This window comes from Hibiscus syriacus, unplaced genomic scaffold, assembly GCF_006381635.1.
Source record: "Hibiscus syriacus cultivar Baekdansim isolate YM2019G1 unplaced genomic scaffold, ASM638163v2 tig00111498_pilon, whole genome shotgun sequence".
Lineage (NCBI taxonomy): Eukaryota > Viridiplantae > Streptophyta > Magnoliopsida > Malvales > Malvaceae > Hibiscus > Hibiscus syriacus.
The window spans coordinates 263,669-269,668 of NW_024063104.1; positions in this window are offsets into that span (position 1 = coordinate 263,669).

A 6,000-nucleotide genomic window follows, 5' to 3' on the forward strand; every position below is an offset into this window, starting at 1 on the left:
TGGTTGTGATGGCACTCCCAACGGTGACCGAACGACACTGAAACGACGGGGTAACGAGGAGGATCCAAATGGCTTCGCTCTCGATTTAGGCTATATGGTGGCGATTCTCTAGTCGTGGATTGGTCGCGGGTTGCTGGTGAGGTGAATGGTGATGGTTACCACTACGAATGGTTGGAGGACAATTATCGATAATGGGTTGGTTTGGGGTTGAAGAACAAGTTAATTTTGAGGCTTGATTCACAAATAGGGGGTTCTGATTTAGTTTTTGAGTTATAACCCAAACCAAATTATAAAATATATATTTATTATTTTTAATCTTAAATAGAAGCCTAGCCTGATTAATAGGGCATGGGTACCCTTGACCCTAGGGGCATGGGTTTAAACCATCCCAACCACTTAATTCCTATTTTTTATTTTTGGTGTAAGAAGATTATGAGAAAATTATAGGACTAGTCCCTAAACTTCTTATATATTCAAACTTGATCAAAAAAGTTTCAGAAAATTACAGTTTAATCCTTAAAATCCATTTATTAATTCTATAATTTTAAAAATTGAAAATTGGTGTATGTCATTTCGAATTAATAGATATATAATGTACCACACCATCAACGACTCACTATTCAAATCTCTAACATTATCAAAAATCACGTGATTTTGATGTTGCATGTAACATCAGTGTAATTGAGAATCAACTAAAACTAATTTCCTTGTTAAAATATGTCTTAAATTAATTAGGGTAAATTACACAAAAAGTTCTCTATATTTGTTGAGTCATTGACTATTAAATATTATAAAATGACTCTTCAATTATAAGGAGTTGCTTTGTTGAGTTCATCGATCGTTAAAAGTTACAAATTAACTATTTATTATGTTTCAAACTCGTCATTTCCTGTTAAAATTTTGACAACATTCTAAGTACGTTAACCTACTATCTTAGTTATGATAAAATTTGATCTCATAATTTCAAATGACTATCATATCTTAATTAACATGATAACGTCCATCTCAGACGACCATTAATTTTTATAATGAAAATGATGAATTTGGAACATAATGAATTGTCGTATAATCATTTTGTAACTTTTAATAGTTGAGAAACTCAACAAAACAAATCAGTATAATTGATGAACTATTTTATAATATTTGACAATCAAAAGATTCAACAAAATAGTATCTTATAATCGAGACCGTTTGTATATTTTACAAAAATAATTATTAACACTTGATTCCAATTATGATAAACATGATTATATAGTAATAAAACTATTTTAATGTTGAAAGGGCATTTAATGTTATAGTATGGAGGAAGAGTTACTAAAACCTAAGTAAATAATGTGATACCACGTGACCTTTCCGTTGACCGGTAGCCCACGTGGCACCAAGTTAATGTCATTACAACTTTGATTTGAATTTGATGGATCTTTGGGATTTCCGCTACCAACTAAAATCTTATAAGATAGGGACGATTATCATATTAATAATTATTTGAAACAAATAATTTTAAGTGCAATTATGACGTAATATTTAGGGAGTAAATGATACGAGTTTGAAGGAATAATGTTATATTCATGTTCGATTGTTTATTTTTAAAAATGTTCATATTTGTTTAAACTTTTAATATCATATTCGTGTTCGTTTATTTATTTTCGGAAGTGTTTATATTCATTCATTTAGCATACGTGAACATGTTGATTTAACGTTCGTTTATATATTATTTAACGTTCACGAATATGTTTATTTGCTAAAAAAATGAAAAAAATCACATCACTAGTGCTTAAACTCCTTAAACTTTATAGTTTAAATTTTGAATTTCACCATATGTTTAATTTAGTCCCTACATTCACCAATATTTAAAATGTAAAAAATTAAAAAGTAAACGAGATTCTAAAGGAGCTTGCTCGTGAACATAAAAGAATGTGTCAATAAACGAGCTTGTTCTTTAACATAAATTAGTTGAACACACTTCTGCTCTTATTCGTTCGTTTATTAAAAAGTTGTCTATACTTTTTTTTATTTAGTTTAACAAATGAATATAAACAACATTATACGAACGATTTATGAACAACTCACTAAATGTTATCTTCATTTATACCCCTCGATATACATATATTAATTTTTATTATCATTTAAAAATATGTGAATGATGTCACTTTTTGAAATTTGGTGTTACCATGTCATATTGTTCGACAGTGATCTAAAAAATATCAAAATAATTGGTTAAATTTCGGTATCAAATAAAAGTAAAAGTATTAATTCACGAGAAAATATAAAATATAATGACAAATTTATTAATTAAGCCCTTTTTTTTGTCAAGTTAGCATTTGACTGTGGGAATGACAAAAATTTAAACGGAGGGACTAATTTATTCAAGACAAATGTATAGGAACTAGTTAGCTCATTTTTTTAGTAGGACCAAAATGCAATCTACCACCTAGTATAGGGACTACTATGGTACTTTCACCTGGCGTTTACTTAGCTGAGAGACAGACTTAAATGAGTTTATGAAGGAGTGATTGAATTCCATCCGTTCACATGTTGGGGAGATAAATACTCCACTACCCCTTGTTTGCCCATCAGATCATTGAAAATATTAAAAGAAGCTGGTGGGTTGGTTTCATATGTATCCTAAGCTATAACTCTTATTTTAAATTAATCTTTAAATTTTTTAGTATTTTATTTTTATTCTAAATTAGCTCTTAAGATTTTGAACATTTTAATTACATCCCCAAACTATGACTTTCATTTAAATTACTCTTTGAATATTCTAATTTCATCCCCAAACTCATCCAAATATGTAATTAGTTTCAACCATAGTTTAATCTAAATTTTGTTTTTTTCAAACATATAATCATATAACTTAGCCTAATGATTTTACAAGGGAAATGATTAGTGTATACATATAGTTTGATATGAAATTGAAATGTTCAGAAAGTTTGGGGAACAATTTAGAAATTAGGTCATAATTTGGGGATGAATTGAAGTCTTCAAAAGTTTGATGACTAATTTAGAATGATAGTTATAGTTTAGGGATGAAATTATAACATTTATAAGTTTAAGGATCAATCTAAAATGAAGATCATACTTTGAGAGCGTGTGATACAATTAACTCTTTTTTATAATATGTTTTCACCTTCTAAAATTTTACTATAAATTTTATTATAAAATAAATAAGAATAAGTAGAATAGTGAGAGTAAGAGTTGATCCACAGGGACTAGGAGTTTGACAATTTTCTCACTTTTGATCTGACTTCAGGCGTGATTTGTAAAAGAAATTAGAGGGGGATTTTAGAGAATTAAAGCGAAGTAATAAAATTGATTGAAATAAAATGGTAAAATTCAATTGGTAGAAATCAGCCTTGGGCTAAAGATTTTGCCTCGATTTAAAATCGATCATCGAATAGGATTTTACCTTCGGGCTCATGCCGGTTACAGTCTATAGGGTTTAACCCCTAAAACTTGCTTTTCTCTCAAATGAATCGAGAATCTAAAATCAATTTTCAGATCTCAACTCTTTGTGATTTAATAGCGACAATCACTTATTAATTCAACGCTTTTAAAATCTAAAAAAACCCAACTCGAATACTAATATCTCAATTGAAAATCTAACCCGATTTCAGTTTCCCTTAGTGGACCGCCACTAAGTGTGTTCACAGGAAGTTGAATGTGCCACAGGTCGATCCTTCCTCCCAATTATTAATCGAAACCGAAATTCAATTTCAACGTGTATTTTTTGAAATAAAATCGCCTTGATTATAAAAGGATGGTCGATTACCGATCATTGATTTCCGAAAACTGAAAATGCAACCCTTGAGAATATGAAGCGCTTTTTTCGATTCTCACGACTTAGAATCGAGTAATTGCTTTAGCCCTTGACTATATAAACCTTAGCTAAACATGTTAGAAACTATACTTAGCATTTTGAAATAAAAATAAAGTAACTTGAAAAATAAAAAGAAAGAAAAACTTTTATAAATCTAAAGAAATAAAAAACAAGAGATTTTGAAAATGATTGAATGCTGTGAAGAGTTGAATATACTTTGAGGCTTATCCCATCGAGACTCAAAAACTCTAAAAAAATATTAAAAACAAAAGATAATTTCTAAAAAAAATAAGATAAATCTTAATTTAAAATTAAAATTCGGCTAAGTCTATTTCTCCACGTCACTGTTGACTGAATCTTCTAGAAGCTACTGGCTGGGTCTTTTAAAAGCTATCACGTCACCTAAGGGAAACTGTCTGTCTCTAAATTTACAATAGCTTAGGGTTTGGAGGTGTTACGAAGTGGAGGAAATCATAGCATCAGAAGGTTATTCGGAGGAAATACAAATGGTTATCATGGAATTTCATCTTCCACACTTATGGCAACTGACATTGGAAGTTCTACTTGAATTGAAGAGCATTTGCAGTGCGGATGGAGTAATAGTTTGTGATTCTCTTCAACAAATTAGGGTACTAAACTGTCCGAAGTTGAAGAGGATGCCATTTAATCTTCCCCAACTTGATAATGCCCGACCATCACTTTCTATTTGTATAGAGCCAAAGAAGTGGCGGGAATCAGTGGAATGGGAACATCCCCATGAGAAGTCTCTTTTGGAGCCCTTCGTGAGTTTCTCGAACCGGTACAAGATTAAGGATACTGTTGTTGAAACATCTACCTGAATTGAAGAGCATTTGCAGTGTTGGTGGATTGATGATTTGTGATTCTGTAGATGGAATTTCAATACAAGATTGCCCCAAGTTGAACAGGATGGCTATTCATCTTCCTCAACTTGATAATGTCGGATATCTGGTCCAGTCTCTCTTGGTATTTATGTAAAGCCAAAGGAGTGGTGGGAATCTGTGGAATGGGATGATCGCAATGCTAATTCTCTTTTGTAGCCCTTCGTGAGGGAATTGTAATGGTAGGAAGATCAAACAAACACTTTTGGATCAGAATAATCCTTAAGGAAAAAAAGACAGTAGTAAGCATAAGTCCATGTCTCTGATATTTATGTTTAATACTTAATGGTATCAAACATCGAAGATGAAAATCGAATCCACATTGCACACATCGATAATGATTAAACTCACACACCCATTACAAAAGAAATGGTGAAAATCACTGGTTTTCTCCCAGTCCAGTGTAAGAGGGTGTTTAGAATGGAGAGGATATGAAATTTTAAGCCGTAATTGTTGCACGGCACATGATTCATGTAGCCAAAACTTGCAGGTTTCAAGTGTATGCCCATTGCCCAACCATCAATTTTCAGATTGCATTTATCACAACATCCCTCTTGTTCAAGGGATGCTCATGAAGGAAAGGTTTGAGGTTCATCCTCTCAATGCGCGCGGTTTGCTACTTGATGAGGATGTTCACGTTGAAACAAATTCCCAAAAAACAATTCAATTTTGTAAACTAGCAAACTCGAATTTTGTAGTTACATGTCAGTGTTCATCCTTAGCTTGAAAGTAGTTCAATGTATTTCGAGCCAAGTTTTGCTCTGTGTTTCTTATGATGTTTCAAAATGATCTTAAAATCAATTATTTGTGCTCAACTTCGACTTGGCCAAGGTATAGGACAAGAGATAAACAAAACAGTTGACCTTTGACTCTGCAAGTGCCTAAAAGTTGCACAAACATACACAAAACCAATCACAAACTATGAATATTTAATGCACGAAGCAAGCGATTGTCTCTCAACAATTTCAAAATTTTATATTTAGTATTTGTTTTCATTTCGGAATCTTTCATGACAGCTTCCTTCTTTCAACTTGGCATTTTCTCGAGCTTTCCCTTCTCGTAAAGGAAAAAGGAAAAAGGAAAAGACATTTGATTAGTCAATTATGTCAGACTATACGGAACCACCATTATTTCAGACTGGTAGGACCCAACATTAAAAGCAGTAGGGGAAAGGGCAATAATTTGAAACAAAGCTTGAATTAGCATTTCATAGCCCATATTTTCATAGAAAGAATTTTCCATTACCTTTCGCACAGGCATAAAAACCCCATTCGGAGCGGC